This window comes from Panulirus ornatus, chromosome 55 (assembly GCF_036320965.1).
Source record: "Panulirus ornatus isolate Po-2019 chromosome 55, ASM3632096v1, whole genome shotgun sequence".
NCBI lineage: Eukaryota > Metazoa > Arthropoda > Malacostraca > Decapoda > Palinuridae > Panulirus > Panulirus ornatus.
Genome location: NC_092278.1, coordinates 17,897,357 through 17,915,316, shown reverse-complemented (window position 1 = coordinate 17,915,316; position 17,960 = coordinate 17,897,357). Strand labels below are relative to the sequence as shown.

The 17,960-nt window shown below is 46.2% G+C and overlaps 1 long non-coding RNA gene across 1 annotated transcript in view; it reads left to right on the top strand.

Annotated features, from left to right (window-relative positions):
- The window catches only part of LOC139765484 (uncharacterized), a 165,282-nt gene that overhangs the window by 139,735 nt on the left and 7,587 nt on the right, over positions 1 to 17,960 (top strand). The window contains exon 3 of the long non-coding RNA XR_011716668.1: positions 4,229 to 4,455. This is a non-coding gene — a long non-coding RNA (uncharacterized lncRNA). The remainder of the gene's footprint in view (positions 1 to 4,228; positions 4,456 to 17,960) is intronic.

The following is a 17,960-nucleotide window of genomic DNA, read 5'->3' as shown; positions in this document are numbered from 1 at the left end:
GCGCTCCATCGTTTGGCGGTATTCTTCCCCCTACGATCTTCTGCCCCTGCCTCTGTTATGGTGTTTCTCCGGCTCACATTAGACGCACGGAGGCTGACGCAGGACACTGTTTCGTATTTATGTATTTCGTAATAGAAGGTACTGACTGGTTACAGTCGAAGACAGTTTGTCTTCAATTAGCTTGAAGATACTGCTACATTCTGCTGCTAAATGGAGATGAGTTTCATTTTCTTGGTGATGCGAAAAATGATTGAATTGAATTTAGCTGTGGATACCAAAAGCGAATAAACATCACTGTATTACAACAAGCATGAAAAGATGTGGGAGTTATTATGTCAAGCGACCGTAACTCTAGCGAGCACAGCAAAATAACCGTCGCCTCTTCCAAGAAGTTGGTGTGCTGCATTTTGCGATCATTAAAGACGCGAGGCAAAAGCATCGAGGACGCTTCTGTAATTCGATTGACTTCCGCCTCCGTAGCCTAGAATACTGTTCTGTGCTGAAGGTTTCATTCAGAACGGACACAGATCATTCACAGCCATCGGAGGCTGTCGAATGGGGGAAAACAATTTGCCATAGAGACAATGCGAACAAAACATGCATGCATATAGCATCGCCACACTGCTTGACCTGCGTGGCTTGTGTCCAGCTGTGTGAATGCTGAGGGAGCCCCCACAGAATGGGAATCGTGGGGCAGGGAAGAAAATCAGAGGGGAAAAAAAAGAAGATAAGAAGGCGAAATAAGCGACCCCCGAAATAGCGTATTAGGAGGAACAATATGAGCCATCCAGTGGAGAAGCTGAAGTAGTGGTTGGACAAATATCGACGGACCCGCCCCCCCCATTTGTAGTGGGTACTCAGGCCAGCGGGCCGTGTATTCAAATAGCCCGATTGATCAGTGGGAGGGGGCAACAGCACTGCAGCTTGGGCCCAGACCTATCTATGGGAATAGACAGGAGTCCAAAATAAAGTTTCGAGGTCCGGTATTATGTGTGCGGTGCATGCTTTCAGCCCAAGCATCCCTGTATGTTCTGTTTATCAAGTGTAGTTATTTTTTCGCTAAACATGTCCAGGAGTTTTTCTTACTTAGAAGACAACAATGTGGCCTTGTTTATCGTGACAGGAGATTATGTAAAGTTTATACAGATTTATATAAGATTATGTAAAACTGATACAGTTTTCGGAGAGATGGTCGCTGACGGTGGCAGAACTGGACGGGGCAAGCTGTCCTGGACGGACCACTGTCTTCCAAGATCTGACGGCGGGGGAAGTGACAGGTACCTGGTCCTAGACTCCTTCGCTAGGATGAGGAAAACCATGATGGAAACGACTGAAAGACTTGGGGAAAGAGGCATTTACTTCTAACCGGGACTTTATCGTGCCACACGAGAAGCTAAGCTGGAGTACAGAGGGGTTAGCCTTGCATCTTGGACCCACCTGGGGCAAACAGTGACGTGGAAAGAAACTTAAAAGATATGTGTATATGTGTTCATTGTTGCCTGAAGCAGTGGAAGCATATCGTATACTCGTCAGATAAAACACTGGAATTAACTGGCAGAGGTATTGTTGATGTGCGACGACAGATACTGCCATTGTGTGACGGCAGATAATTTTCTTGGGTAACGAGGAAGATAATGGAGTGTGCAGGACTCCGCGAGTGCCTAGGTGTGACTGAGCAGAAACAGGCGAAAGCTTGAACGCCTACTGGTGCTACTGCAACTGCTATGAACTAAAATACGTCATAGCCCAGTAAGATAATATTTTAGTATATTGATTGTTATAGAAAAAGTGCCTGGTAGCTAGATGTGAGACCCGGGAATTATTCAAGGACCATGTCAATTTGTGAATGCCGAGATGGACAAACGCACACACACGCACAAACAAGATCATATCACAATCGTGCACGATTCGTATAATCATCTTTGCAAGACGCCCACAGTGATTTATTGATCTTTAGTGGTGCCCTGCGTTTATGTGGGCAGCAAGACCGTGTTAAGAAAACGATAACTTACAGACAGCCATACCGGATTACGAAAATGATGGCTGGAGGGATGATTATTTTAATGTGTGACATTCCTCATTAGTGTGTCAGCAATATTATCTGGTAGTCATGTTGCATGATAATATAGTACCGGAGGCATTGTCTTTGATAAGTTATTTAACGAGATGAAAGTTAGTTACATGTCATTGGCTCCGTTCACGATGGCTAATTCATTAATTATCTCAAAGTGAATGACGCCTCGTCCTGATTGGCTCGGGAGTAACGAGCAGTTTCAGCTGATTGGCTGAGAAGTAACGAGCGGCTGTTGTGTTGTAAGACCTCTTGATAAAGCTTCTGGTGATTGTTTAAGAGCCGGTGAGATGGTGTAGTGTTGCTGGGTGAAGGTATGTATGTTGCGAGGGGGCGAGGTTTGTCACTGCCTAGCGATTGGCCAGCTTTGTGAGGAACTGCAGGATGGATGTGTGTGTGTGTGTGTGAGAGAGAGAGAGAGAGAGAGGTGGTAGGGAGGCGAGTGTAAGCGCCCGTGGGAAGGAGTTGGGGATGGGGAGGATGGAAGTCATGGCGATCGGGTGGGATGCGGGAGTCAAGTTGAATGGGGTGGTAGAAACAGAGGATGAGGTAGAGTGCGTCATTGTTCGAGCGTAGGCCAAGAAGGAGTACCGTGTGAGTGCTGGAAAGTTAGGAGTTCATGTCTCCGGTACATTGCCCCCGTGGCAGAGGTGAGTAGGGGAGCGCCCCACGCCCTGCGACCAGGCCGTTTTTGGTCACCAGTTGAAGCTCGGGGTTGTCTCCGTTCAACAGGATTTGGCATAACAGGAACCTCCCCTTTGAATGGATGGAGAACAACAGGGGCTTTCATCCCCCATAGGTTGGCTGTGTTGTACCGTATGTTCTCCCGGTGACTGGTTGAGCAGGAAAGGGGGAATATGCTTTTGATTTAGGAGCGAAGTATATGCACTTTTGAGGGAAGTGGGAGTTTCTCTTGTGATTAGATGAGTAACATGAGGTTCCATGTGACTGAATGTGTAGACTAGATTTCGCTTGATGTGGTGTGAGTAGTAACGCTGGGTTCCAAGTGATTTGATTTGTAACCTAGATTTTATGTGAATAAGTCAAGAATGCCAGGTCCAGGGTCCATGTGATTAAGTGAGGAGCAGATCCGGGTCATGAGGAGCAATGAGCTGGTCTCGACACCCAGCTGTATGGTAGCGACTGGATCATGGATCTTGAGGCTGGAGTGGTTCTTAAGTTCCTGTCACTGGAGTTCGTTAATCTTTTTGCTGCTGTCAGCGGTTCGTTGATTGTAGCGGCGATGCTCATCGTGTGCGCAGCAGCGAGAGAGGATTACAGAGGTCACAAAGAGCGTCTCTGTCAGACGCCAGTGGATCTTCAGATGTTATAAAGTTGCTTCATTATACCAGGTTGAGGTCTTTAGGTATACGGTAGACTCATCGACCATATGCAGAAAGTTGACACACTCAAAATTTCAGGTATTTTACTAATACGTATGAAATGAGCCATCTTGTTCAGGGTTCGTTTGGGCCTATCTCTGTGGAGCAGAGTTTTTCCTTACACACTAAGACATGATCCTCTGTGTGTTTGTCCATATCCATGCCACATTCTTCTTAGCCCTACATGATTAACATTTACAGAGGAGCTAAATCGCCAATGGCACCAGTAGTTTAGCTTCGATCCAGCAGTTGACAACATTGTATAGTCCACTGATCCTTTTACTCTCTCCAGACACGTGTTTAACTTGATAAGTACTTCATTGTGATGGAAAGCGGATCTGCTTGTGTCTATTTGCCCTTTGTCTTCGCATTCATCTTTAATTTCCTTCCTGGTTGCAGTGTTTCACCCTATGTTTGGCATCCCCAGTATCTTATTCATCACCGTCTCTGTCTAGAGCAAGTTTGGCTAAAGCATCAGCTTCATCATGTTCTCGGACACCTTACACGTGGGAGGGAATACACAATAACTTCACACGAATCCCTATATCAGTGATGTGTGCATACAATCTGTCTATGGCTTCAGAGACACGCATGAGACAGTCTGGTCTCGTGGTGTCCAGAGCAAGTCGTAAGTGTCGAGAGTATGAGGATGGAAGTGATTCTACGGTCCTTTTCCCTAGAGAGAGAGAGAGAGAGAGAGAGAGAGAGAGAGAGAGAGAGAGAGAGAGAGAGAGAGAGAGAGAGAGAGTAATAACTGGCTTATCCTGTGTTCCAGGGCGACGGGTGATGGTGGATGCCAATGTTCCTGAACCCGTGGTATGGCAGCCAGCACGGCGGGGGCGGGCTCAACAGCAGCCAGCAGGGTGGCATTAGCGGCCTCAGCATCCAGCAGGAGCAGGAGCGGGCCCACCTGCTGCTCAAGCTGCTGGACCGCCTCCAGGGCCGCCTCCGCCCTGGCTGGACCGTCCACTGCACTCGCGAAGGAAGGCTCTATTACTGCAAGTGAGTACCTCATCCCTGACTACTGTACTATATATATATAATGATTCACTGCATGGTCTGGCCAACGGGCTCATAAAGGTGTACCCGACGCTCTTGGCCCAGTCAGCCAGAGAGCGACGGTCGCAGGAGTGTTGGTCAGAGGACCGTCTGCTGCGGGACAGAGGGTCCCACGTATTTGTGACACGTCCCTTCAGTTTGTGTGTGCCGGGTAGATGTTTACAACAACTGCAACAACTGTCTGGGTTTGGGGCAACAAGGCTCTATCCCACGGGTAAGGGGGAGGGGAAGAGGTGGAATGGAACGGGGAAAGGGAAGTGAAGTGAGAGGGGAAATATCAGAGTTTTATAGGATTAATTAGGCAGAAAATGGCAAGTCTGAATTGTAGAAGTGAGTCAGGCTTTTGTTGATATTAAATATAAACGCACAGGCTCGGCAAGAGTGAGGCGGGTAATTTGTAAAGCAAGAAAGCTGTGTAATGTGCAAATAGCACCGAAAGTTTGGGTAATGTGTAAACACAGCAGGGGGAAAAAAAAGAGAGAGAGAGTAAAAGGTGCAAAAATTCTGAGTAAACAGCAATAATCAGAAACATGGAGTCTCTCTCTCTCTCTCTCTCTCTCTCTCTCTCTCTCTCTCTCTCTCTCTCTCTCTCTCTCTCTCTCTCTCTCTCTCTCTCATGAGCACGGCTCCCCACGACGGGTCAGGGAGAAAATGGGACCTAGGGAGAAAAAAAAATGGGACTAGTATAGATGATAGCACTCGTATGGAAAATGGGAATCAGAGAAAGCGGGACTCCACGGGAAATAAGACAGACTAGAGAATGGGGCTGATAGTTGCCAATAGGGATTCCGAACTGGGTTATATATATATATATATTTTCTAGTGCAACTCACTGTCTCTCATCTATTGTGGAAAAATAACTTCTTCTCTCTCTCTCTCTCTCTCTCTCTCTCTCTCTCTCTCTCTCTCTCTCTCTCTCTCTCTCTCTCTCTCTCTCTCTCTCTCTCTCTCTCTCCCCATAGATATTTCCTCGAAGTTGATGATCAGTTAATGATTATTTGTACCTCAGCTGTTTACGTTATGTTAGATCATATTCAAGTCGTGTTGCAATTAAGTGTTCATTGCTGACGACTCGCCTCGAGGCAGTCAGAAGCATGCGAAGTTGAGCTCAACCTTCACTGCATCGTAACTAGTATTCCCCAGAAATCATTAATCTACGCAATTGTTACTGAAATGATCCCTGGTTGGTGGGAGCAAGTGTTCATTTGTGTCAGGGGAAGTACAGCTCTGACCTCAAAGAGTTGATCTGTGGGTGAGTCGAATTGAGTACGGAGGGGAAGGGGAGAGGATCGATTTCATACTAACGAGGGGATAATCTCCTCTCCACTCTTCCGTCGCTGCCATGAGACGAAGGAAAGAACAGAGCCCATCGCATGAATTACCACCGCTGCTGCTACACCCGGCCCGGTAGCCCACCTGTGTAAGCAGGGCCGGAGCCTTGTGTTCTAGTTAATGAAAAACAAACAGATTGGCAAGTTAAAGCTGCCTTCTGCGAGGCGTCGTGGGGGCATAAAACTGCGTCCTGAGGAAGGTAGGAAAAGGAACGGTGGTGCTGCTGCTGCTGTCCGCGGGAATTCAATATCGTCTTTTGGTGCCCCACATTTTCCCCGCGGTAATCAAAGTCCAGATAAATCCGGCCGTTCCTCATGCCGTCCTCATAAAATTGTGGGGGGGCCTTTTTGAACGCGTCCCTCATACAATGGTTGCAGTCGAGTCTTTAGGTCCAATTTATGAAACCGAATTGTGGTCGGTTCCTTTAATATAATTTGTAAGCCTTTTTTTTTTTCAGGGTGGCTGGTCTGTGTCGGCATGGTGCCATGTTGGTGTCGGTATGATGTCACATTATCCCCATGGTGCCATGTTGGTGTCGGTATGGTGTCGGGTCAGTGTCGGTATGGTGTCACATTATCTCTATGGTGTCATGTTGGTGTCGGTATGGTGTCGGGTCAGTGTCGGTATGGTGTCACATTATCTCTATGGTGCCATGTTGGTGTCGGTAATGGTGTCACATTATCTGTATGATGCCAGATCAGCGTCGGTAAAGTGTCACGTCGCTGTCTATATGGTGTCAGGTCAGTGTCGATATAGTGGCAGGGCCTTGCCGGTATAGTGCCAGGTTACTGCCGATACAGTGCCAGGTCACTGTAGGTATGATGGCCGGTCAGCGGAGATATAGTGGCCGGTCGTTATCAGCATAGTTTCAAGTGCCAGATCAGTGTCGGGTATTGTAGTGTAATGACACCTATGTGTCAGGTGTCGCGATCTTGTGTGTCCATATGTGTCTTTCATACGTTAATGTGGCAACTTCCACGTATCTGCCGATGTTTCACGTGTCATATGTGTTTGGCACGTTTCAAGCATCGCACGCTATGCGTCCCCCACGTACCACGTGTCACGGTCATGTACGTGGCAGGAGCCTGCCTGGGGCAGGTCTCCATCATTGCCCCGGCAGAGACGGTTGCGTCCGGTCAATATCTTTTTTTCTCTGCCCCGTTGGAGCCTGAGATTAATGCCGTAAATCTCTCTGGCCGAGATTGAGGAATTAACTCGTATACCTGCAATAAATGAACGCCATGAATTTTACCCTTACGGCAAGGCTGAAGGAGGGAGGGAGAGGCGTCGTTGGCGGTGGGTGGGTGGGGGTTGGTCGTAGAGCTGTTGGTTGGCGAGGCAAGCAGCTTGTCTAGATTAGTGGGTGTCTGGGTGAAAATGGTGAAATGGGGATGGTGGGGGGATGATCGTCTTTGTTATGCTGTTGAGGTGGTAATCTTAACGGTAGGTTGCTATGGTCAACCCAGAGGTTGGTTGTTTTGGTGAGAAGCATTGCTGAGCGAACTGTCTTTGTGAAGTCGTTCTACAGCGGGGTGCTCCACATCCTTCGGAGGAAGTGATTTTGTGAAACTACTCTCAATACCGGACTTTCCTAGGCGCCCAGGAAGTGTCTTGGCGAAATTCGCTCTACCACGGACGGCCTCCAGGCACTCTTGGAGTGTCCTGGTGAAGCGTATGTAAAACTAGGCGAAACTGATCTAATATGTATTGTATGGTAATACTAAAAGTTGCATAGAGACGTAGTCCAACTTCCTTTGGGACCTGCCTTGGCAAGATGGAAGCATCTGCCTACGGTATTGGATCAGAATGTGTTTTCCATTCATCTGTGGTAGTTGGTATGTCAGATCGTAACTGTATATTCTTGCGGGCTGATGTGCTGGTGGTCGAGGACGATCCATCTAGGTCAGTGTCCTTTCTCCGTCTGTGTAGATTAAGAATTAAGGCTGATATCACTTGCTGCCACATTTACTCCTCCTTGGGGGATTTTCGAATGACGTAGACGTTATAGTGAGCAGGACTGACTGGCGCTCTAAGGACGTGTGCTAAACGAAGGTGAAGCCTCACTCGCGTCAAGGGGGGGTGGTGGGGAAGCCCACTTACGTTAACAGCAAATGAAGCAAGCGGTGGGATCGCCGCTGAGCGGAGATTCCCCCCCGAGCTCAAGTCGCGTCGTGGAACGCCACGACATCCTGGTCTTCCATCTGCTGGGGATTACGCATACACCAGGCGCTTAGTCCGTTAATTAACCCGCCCAGCACGACGGCACGTCCCTTGTGCACGACAGCGTGGCCCTTGAACGCGACCGTGCGCAAGCGGAACCTGAGCGCGAAAGGACAGCCTTTTTTTTTGGGGGGGTTTGATGGCCTGTCCTTTGACATGAGCCTTAAGGGTTAGATAGGTTAGGTTAGGTTAGGTGGCCATCGTACACACTGTGCCGTACCGTCGTGCTCCGGAGATTTAAAGCGCCAGATGTGGGAATTGATGAGGTACCTGTTTCGTACTGTGTTAAGTCGGATGGAAAACTTGTGACTTTGTCACGAATACGGTAGAAGTCACCGGTCTTGTGACCCAGGGTGTAATAATTGTGGTGATTGTGGTAGTCTTGGTGATCGTCTTAGCCAGGGAGGGCTCAGGGGGGTAGGACTGTGGTTGGTTGTGGCGGTGGTGGTTTGGGGAAAGAAGAGGACAGACCGAACGTCCGTCCTGCTCCCTGGAGCTACTCTGTAATCGGATTAGTGGAGAGGTTTACATTGATTTCAAATAATCCGAATTTGCATAAGCAGTGGAAGGCAATGGGGTACATCGGACAGGAGAATTCTCAGCGAGGAAGGTCAATTGACGAGGTAAAAAGTCAAAGAATAAAAGAGAGAAGTGTAACACGGGAACGACGAGGAAGAAGGCAAGATGAAGATGAAGAGTTGGGAAGACAAGAAGGACGAGAGTTCGTGGAAGAAGGGAAAAACAAAATCTTATTAGCCCAAGTTAAAAGGAAGAATTAAGAGGTGAAGGAGGGAGGGGGAGTCCAGAGCCATCGTGAGACCGCTGTAAATCACTGGAGCTCAGAGAATCACGGACTCCCAGCCTCCTCCACTTGGCTCTTACGCCGGGATGAGGACGGAAATCTCTCTCTCTCTCTCTCTCTCTCTCTCTCTCTCTCTCTCTCTCTCTCTCTCTCTCCTCACTGGTAAGGCGTCAGTCCTCTGACCAGTCAGACAGGTGGCTGGCTGGTGTGTTTCCACCGGACGAAACACGGCTTTCTCAGACCACCCGTTCAATCCAGGCATTAGGGCTTAATACGCAGAAAAAGAAGATGACGAAAGTTGTCCTCAGAAACTCACTGAGACAAACCCTGTGTATCGTACACAAAATACAAGGTATATTCTCTTCACCATGCAGAAAATCCAGTGACACATCCAACGGGGTCTTACGCATAATACGTTGAGACATTCTGTGCATCGACGACAAAGACGAGCACCCGGAGACTCTTCAACTGAGGGATGACGAGGGAGTCAGGAATATTCAGTGGGAATTAGCTTTACCCTTGTCGTACCCACAGAGTGCCGGAGTCCTCTGTATCCTAGAACGACAAAATGGCAATTTGCTGGGAAAGTATAAAATTTACAGGAGAGAGAGAGAGAGAGAGAGAGAGAGAGAGAGAGAGAGAGAGAGAGAGAGAGAGAGAGAGAGAGAGAGAATTTGAGAATTACTGAGGCCCATTGCTAGTTGAAGTTTGTGAATTGAGTAAAGACTTGCCAGGTGCACGCCTGGCACGGGATCTCATTAACAGCCCCGTATTTTCCGGTGTGCCGTTACTGGCACAGGTCGTGTGTGTGTGTGTGTGTGTGTGTGTGTATCACAAGTGTATGGGTGCGTTTAGGTGGATATGTGTGTTGTGGTGGGTGTAATGTTGACGTCTATAGGATTAAGAGAAGGGAATGAAAGCATGTATTTAGATTTATATGCGGAAAGTGCGGGTACAGAGAACTGTAATAAGATGGAAAAGGAAGAATGATGGGAAGTAAAGATAACAGAGAACTTGATATAAGTCTGTGTAAAAGGTCTCACTGTTATAGACTGTCGAGAATTAACAGAAGCCGAACATTATGCTTATGAATATTTATAATGAACTAAAAGAAATAAGTGAGATCTGCAGATGATATGCAAGTAACAAAAGTTTGTATAAGAGTTTCAGAAATATGAAAAGCACTAAATTGAAAGTGAGGGGGAAAAAATTAAAGTTAAGCTTGGAGTACGAGTGTAACTGAAAACTGAACAATGACGCTGAGCAGACAAAATGTAGTAATGGAGAAGGCAAAAAGTAGAAAACTATTGTACTGATAAAGAACGGATTGTTCTCGAGAGAAATGGAGAGGAGGACAGAGATAGATGATTCGTGAGAGAGGTAGAGACAGACAGGGTTAGGGAGAGAGAGAGAGAGAGAGAGAGAGAGAGAGAGAGAGAGAGAGAGAGAGAGAGAGAGAGAGAGAGAGAGAGAGAGAGAGAGAGGGAGGGATGAATATTTTAAGACAGAATGCGTACAACGTTATCCTGTAAGAACAGAAATTCAAGGGAAGACGAAGCCTCATAGGAAGGCTGGAAGTACTGTGAAAGGTAGTCGACGTGTGAAACGAAGAGATATGACAAGTGTAGAGAAGAGGGTGTACATGAGCGAGGTGTGTGGAGGATGGAGGGTTGGGGAAAGAGATAGTCATTTTGAAGTTCAGAGTTAGGGAGCACATGTTCATGGGTCAGGTGTCGAGGAATTGGTTGTGGGTAGATGTAAATTCCCCTGGCGTGGGCGGTGGTCACTTCCTTGGTGTGGGTGGCGGTCAGTTCCTTCGGTGAAGTTGACGGATGGCTTTGGTGCGCCTGTCGGGGAGTGACGCGTGGCTTTGGTCCGTCGGGCGTGGTTAACGGGTAGCGAGGCGGCCGACGTGGGCAAGGGGACGGGCTGTCCAGCCCTGAGACCTGGAGCTGGTAACTAATAGAGGTTGTCGCTCAGCGGGGCGTCAGCCTCAGCCAGGAGAGTGGCTACGAAAAATACGAGAGTCTGGAAAGCTTTTAAAGTTATGTACTCCCTTGCGAGGCGATCGTCCCAAAAGCCGATAATTTGTGGCGAGAGACTTGTTTTTGTCCTTCCCAGCAGCAGCAGCAGGTGGTGCTCCCTGCCGACGATTATCTGGGGCAGTGTGGGGCACGACGCGTCGCTGTGGGTACCTGGGACGCACAAAAGTCGCGGGAACGACTGTGGAGGAGTTGGAGTTGATTCCCGTCAGTGAAGTTGGGGGTCAAGGACCGGCCATAACGTGGAGTTAGAGAGTGAATGACCGTAGAATTGAACACTCGAAGAAGGTGCTCAAGGTTCATTATAAAAGACAGCAGTTCCCTTAGCAGTGAAAGAAGCTGCTTCACATATTTCTTTTTTGTTCACCGACGTAACACAACGGAGTACGTGTGAAATGTGTTCGGGTCAGTACAGTGGTAACACCGCAGCCGTTCGTGTTGTCGTAATGGCCGGGCCTTGTGAACCAACAGACTCACGATTCTACCTGTGATCACGATAATCTTCAGGGCTGAAAATTAATTTGGCTAATTATGAATTACACTATAAGTTCGGAAATAAAACGAAGCGCATTGTTTCAGCCCCAGGTCGTTCCAGTATATCATGCTCCAGATCACACAAACAAATGCCCTTAATTAAATGAATAAATTAACGGTGAGATGTAATGTGCGTGATTTTCGTTAAATGGTGTGTTGTCCATTTGTGTAGTGGACGTTTACTGTAAACCAGCGGAATAACTTCTGCAAAATGTTCGAACCTGACAGGTATTTCTGTGCGAGCCTGAATAGCGAATACGTATTCAAGCATAAATTATTCATTTCCCTTTCTTTAGCGTATTGTTTTAGACTTATGGTTGTTGGAGGATGGACGAGGGAGAAGCATAATAGGAGGGAGACTAAGATTCAACAAAGGAATGAAGGAAGGAAGGAAGGCGGTTCGCTTGTATAAAACGAAGGGTAGAGTGGGAGAAGAGAAAGGGTGTTAGGCGTAGAATATGCCGTTAGACTGTGGAATACTGAAGATCTTCCTGCTTTGATTTTTCCCTTCGTGGTCTACAAGTTCATATATATATATATATATATATATATATATATATATATATATATATATATATATATATATATATATCTTTTTTCTTTCAAACTATTCGCCATTTCCCGCGTTTGCAAGGGAGCGTTAAGAACAGAGGACTGGGCCTCTGAGGGAATATCCTCACCTGACCCCCTTCTCTGTTCCTTCTTTTGGAAAATTAAAAAAAAGAAAAAGAAAAAAAAATATATTATGTGTATGTGTCTATGTCTGTGTGTGTCTGTGTGTTCACCTCTGTCTGTTTTGTAATAAGCAGACACTCAATCTAATATAAAAGAAAAACAGATTTTTGGGAGAGAACAAAAGCTTTATGAAGAAGAGGTCGGTAAAGACGTTATTGCTTCCCAGCTTCCCCCAGCTTTGCAGTAATCCAGTAACTGAGTTGAGGAATGTGGGGAGCGATGGATGATAAATGACGGGTGACCACAGACCCTCCACGCAACAAACACGTTCTCCATGGCTGGGTAGAGGCTGGATAGGACCATCACGCCAGTATAGTATTGGATTTCTGTAGGAGAGTCAGACGGAGGTGAGAGATACTCCATGAATTAAACTGTGTCATCAGTTATAAGAGGACGTTTTAAAACACCCCTTTTCTGACGTGAGGACAGAAGGTGTGAGATGACGTTCAAGTCGAAATAACATTTAAGTCTCGGACAGCCGTGGCAGAAGGTGCGCATATGAAATCCGAAGTCTGGCAGAAACTGTGACACGAAGTTTAATATGGCAGAAAAGTTTGATAGTGTTGACGCAGCAAGCGCTCACGAGGAGGAAGAGATGAGGAGGAGTGGGGAGTGGGGTGTTGGTAGAACTTCGTTGTGAAAAAGTTCGTTAATGGTGACGCATATAGGGGGTGGGGGGGACGCATGCAAAATCCGAGTCTCAAGCAAATATGACAACAGCTGATAAGAACCAGCTCCCACGAAACTCCAACACAGACTTAGATTTGAACGGAGTTAGGACAGGACGAACACACAAGTGCGACTTGGACATCAGTGATCAAAGGTAGACCAGGAAGTAAAAGTCTGAAGAACTTTTAGACTGTGATGTAAACTTTAATATCGTGTGGATTTGGGCCCTGCCTCCCTTTACCTGCGGCTCACAGTAATTCAGAAACTGAAAAAGTTAGAGAATTCGTTTAAGGGGGGGGGGGGGGGGGGAGAAAGTAGACCTTAACTTCAGAAACTTGCATACTGATTGTGGTAGAGGTTTTCAGAGCCGTAGACGGAGTTATGAAAGAGAGAGAGAAGCCGGTGTGCGGATTACGTGGTGTGTTGGTGAATAACGCATAAGAGGAATTCCCGTATGTGTGGTGTAGACGCCTCCCGAAGCGTGTTTTGATGTAAGTTGTGTCTTTGGCCGCATATATATACACATATATATACACACCTTAACTTCAGAAACTTGCATACTGATTGTGGTAGAGGTTTTCAGAGCCGTAGACGGAGTTATGAAAGAGAGAGAGAAGCCGGTGTGCGGATTACGTGGTGTGTTGGTGAATAACGCATAAGAGGAATTCCCGTATGTGTGGTGTAGACGCCTCCCGAAGCGTGTTTTGATGTAAGTTGTGTCTTTGGCCGCATATATATACACACGCGGGTATGTTCCGCTTTCAAGTGGCTACACCGCGAGCGAGGGAAGTCACTTCAGCGAGGCTACATCATCGTTCGTGAACGGAAATGAGTACAGTCTCGTCGAGGACCTATTATCTGTGAGGGGGTTCAACCCGGAGTTTTCAGGAGCCCCATAATAGGTGTCCTGGGTTTGTATGATTCGAATTATATGTATTGTGTTGTGTATGTATGTATCTCTTATCTACCTATGCTGTCACTTGACTGAACCAGGGCCTACGAAGCGTCTTGAGGGTAAACCATGAAATGGTCCGTGGGGCCTGGTTGTAGATTTGGAGATGTGGTTTGAGTGCATTATACATGTCAGCTAGAGAATGAACGTGAGCAGATGTGGCCTTTTTTCGTCTGTTCCTCTGTGTGTGTGTGTGTGTGTGTGTGTGTGTGTGTGTGTGTGTGTGTGTGTGTGTGTGTATGCTTCATATATGTTTCATCCAATAAGGACTTTAGCCTGTCACTGGAGCCTACGAGTTATATATAAAGAATTTAATCCTTCCCCTCGGAGCTTGGTAAAATAAAAAAAGAAAAAAGCCCTGTATGTAATATTCCTATGGCACAAAGTTTTTAAGTAAATGCTCCATTGAAAGCTCCCCCACTCTGGCTATATACTTCACCCAAAGTCAGGTTTGAAAAGTGTAATACAGGAAAAGATTAGGCTACACAATAAACATAGAAAGAAAATGATAAATAATAGTTACCCGGTTTGAGTAGAAGATCCAGAATCATGGGATAAATAATTATGCATTTAAGGAGGAAGAAGAGGGATGTCCCAGGTCCCATAATCGCCTGTAAGGGGATTTGTGACGGACTTCATAAGCTGACTGAGGGAAAGAAAGAAGTCTTGGTGTGGGACACCTAAATCCTGTTATGTTCAGACGTTAGCGAGGCATTTTTCTTATTCTACAGAATTGTTATTTCTTTGAAGTTCTGTCAATGACGAAAAGACACATCAAGTGTCACCTGTTTGTGCTTATTGTATTTTTTTTTTTTTTTTTTGGCTTCGTAATCTTTTTACGTATTGTATTTTATCTTCCAGCGTACGAGAAACTTTCCCGGTTATCCCGTTATTTCTGTTCCCTTTTCACTTGGCTTTTCTGTTTCTTTTATCTTAGTTTTTTTTCTCTGCACCTTTTTTTTTTTTTTCATTTTATATTGCATTTTCCATTCCATTTCTTTAGATCGCCTGTGTCTTTTATGTTCGTAATCTTTATTTCTCCCATTGTCACCTGTCGCCTGTTTTGATGTACCTATATTTTGTCTGTGTGGGACACCCTTTAGAAGTATATAGTGGAATTGTGGTGGAGTTAAAGAGTGTGATGATGATGGTCTGTAGGATAAGTGATGGTGAAGATGATTGTAAACTTGTTTGGTGAGCACCAGGAAGATGACAGATCCATTATGGCGAGGGAGTTAGATCGGATTTGATGATGATAGACACAGTTCAGTCACCGCTACCATAACAGATACGTTGATGATAATAGCTACATTGCTGGCACTTCCACTCCATCTCCGCTGATGATGAGTTAACAACTGCAGTGTAGTCACTGCTACTGCTGCCTCACAGTTGGCGGTGATTAACAGCAGCGATGATCGCTGAATTGTACTGTGATGTGTATTAACATCCAGAGGCAGTGATAATGTTTACCTGTATTCATTTCACAAGTGTATTGATTAGTTGAATAACAACATGTAGCATTATGGGAAGTTTGTTGTGGTCGGTATAGTCATAGGGTCTATATGTGTATGAGGTGTGTGAAGTGATATACATGCAACCAGAGATTAATAAAGTGTTTCTGAGTGTGTACAAGTGTTATCTGTTGCAGTTTTAACAGCAGAAGACACTGGTGCTGGCGGGTTTAAGAGAAGGTTGGTCATCCTCTCTGTCACATCAAGATTTCTTGGTGGATAGTGAAGGAATCGCGATGTAACCAGAATATGGATTCGTCTGCGTTCGTGAAACTTGATTTAGATTTTGTGATGTGGGAAGTAGAAGTTTTACAAGAGAAACTGCCGACATACAGCTTACAAAAATACGTTTGCAGTTTGACATTTCATTGTTTACTTTATTTACATTAAGATTGCCGCTGGCTTGGAACTCCCCGTGACTGTTCTACGTTGCCTTTATGTGTAATGTGTAACTACACACTCCTTCGTATAATAATGGAGTGGAATCCGATTTCTAGTATTTTTCAGAGGTAGAGCTTATATCATATATAGAGCTGTAAAGCACCCGCCCCCTTCTCACTCCCCTTCTCTCACAGCACCAGGTAACTTGGGTAAAGAATGCAGAGGTTTGTGAATATCCACAATATTATAAACGAGTAAGGGAAAGTGATGTTAACAACCTTAAGGCTGGGATCTCTCGAATGGACCCAGGAATATTTTGAATGGAGAATACGGTATAGAAGGATCCTCCCCACAGTGTGTGTGTGAGAGGCTGAGAAGGCAATACACAATCGTACAGACGGAGACCACTGGGTCCTTATCGAGGTTGTCCGTGATAGTGGTGGAAGTGGGAGACCAAGAGGTTGGTGAAGATATCGTAAATGAGAGTGTGGCGTATGTGTTACGTTGGTACCGTATTACGTTAGCTCTGCTCTGATAGACGTGTGTTACGGTGGTACCGTATTACGTTAGCTCTGCTCTGATAGACGTCATTAGTAGCGTGTGAGGTACACACATGAGGTACACATATATACATCCTTGTCAGTCAGTAATCGTTCGCTGTTTTGAAGACGTGAAGGGAATGAATTGTAAACAAAAATATATATATATTCCTTGAGACGTTATCGAACTCCGCCTTCACTTGGTTACGCCGCGAGTGAAAAGCCTCCTTTGGCCTTGCTGTATCATCGTCAGTCGACGAAAAGGATTACAGCGTCTTAAAAGAAATTCTCACTCTGCAGGATTCCATTCTCAACCTGCTGCTGATTGTAGCGCAGTCTTGAAACCGCAAGAGCCATGTAAAAGGGGATCCTAGAGTTATGTAATTGAAAATGATATATTAAATGTCGTTTCTTACCCTTTTTTTTCCTCGGTTTCTTTGAAACCCACATGGAATCAGGTGAATTATGAAAGACAGGAGTAAATCTTACATCAAGTTTAAACTGTAATGAAGCGAAGCCCTTTCCAAGTTGTTGTTCTATTCTCTTATGATCATATATATCCATTGGGTTAGAGCTTCTAGCTACTAGGTCAGAGGGGCGTGTTGATACATCCTGAAGCCGCGGAACTCTCTCTCAAGTCTCACTCGACGAGATTATCTAGCGAGCCCTCGTCAAGATTTCCCCGGAACTCACCCACGGAACCTCCCTTGCTCTAGGTGTTCAGCCTTCCCCGGTAAGTATTTGCCCACCTTTAAAAGGTTAATTGACGCCATGACGGGGTAATTCCGCTCGACAGGTGTGTGACAAGTAACAAAGGTTCATATATTTGTTTACAGAATTTAGCCATCTCATTTTTGCTGTTATTTTTTTTTTTCCAGTAATTGCAACGGAGGGCAAATTAGATTAATTTCGGCCCAACATACAACGGTACAATGATTAAACAGCGATGAATTCCTATCATAGTAATTCAGATTTTTGTTGGTGTTTATTGGAAATAGCTCAGTTTGTTGTGAGAGACCAGCGCCAGTTTACAAATGATGGTCGAATGTCTGCTGCCAGGATGATGTATTGTGGGAGTAAGAAATGTTTGTGACACCTTTCAAGACACCTGATGGTACGATTAGGTCGGGCAGTAGGGTGGGTAGGTCGGGCAGTAGGGTTGGTAGGTCGGGCAGTAGGTGCAGTAGGGTTGGTAGGTCGGGCAGTAGGGTGGGTAGGTCGGGCAGTAGGTGTTGTATACAGGGTTGGTATGTCGGGCAGTAGGGTGGGTAGGTCGGGCAGTAGGTGCTGTATACAGGGTTGGTAGGTCGGGCAGTAGGGTGGGTAGGTCGGGCAGTAGGGTTGGTAGGTCGGGCAGTAGGGTTGGTAGGTCGGGCAGTAGGGTTGGTAGGTCGGGCAGTAGGTGCTGTATACAGGGTTGGTAGGTCGGGCAGTAGGGTTGGTAGGTCGGGCAGTAGGTGCAGTTGGGTTGGTAGGTCGGGCAGTAGGTGCAGTAGGGTTGGTAGGTCGGGCAGTAGGTGCAGTAGGGTTGGTAGGTCGGGCAGTAGGTGCAGTAGGGTTGGTAGGTCGGGCAGTAGGGTTAGTAGGTCGGGCAGTAGGGTTGGTAGGTTGAGCCGTCTTTGCACTGGGGTTAGTAGGTCGGGCAGTAGATGAACTAGTAGATGGTAGGTCTGAGCACTAGGTACAATAGGGATGGTAGGTTGAGCCCTAGGGATGGTATAGACTTTGTAT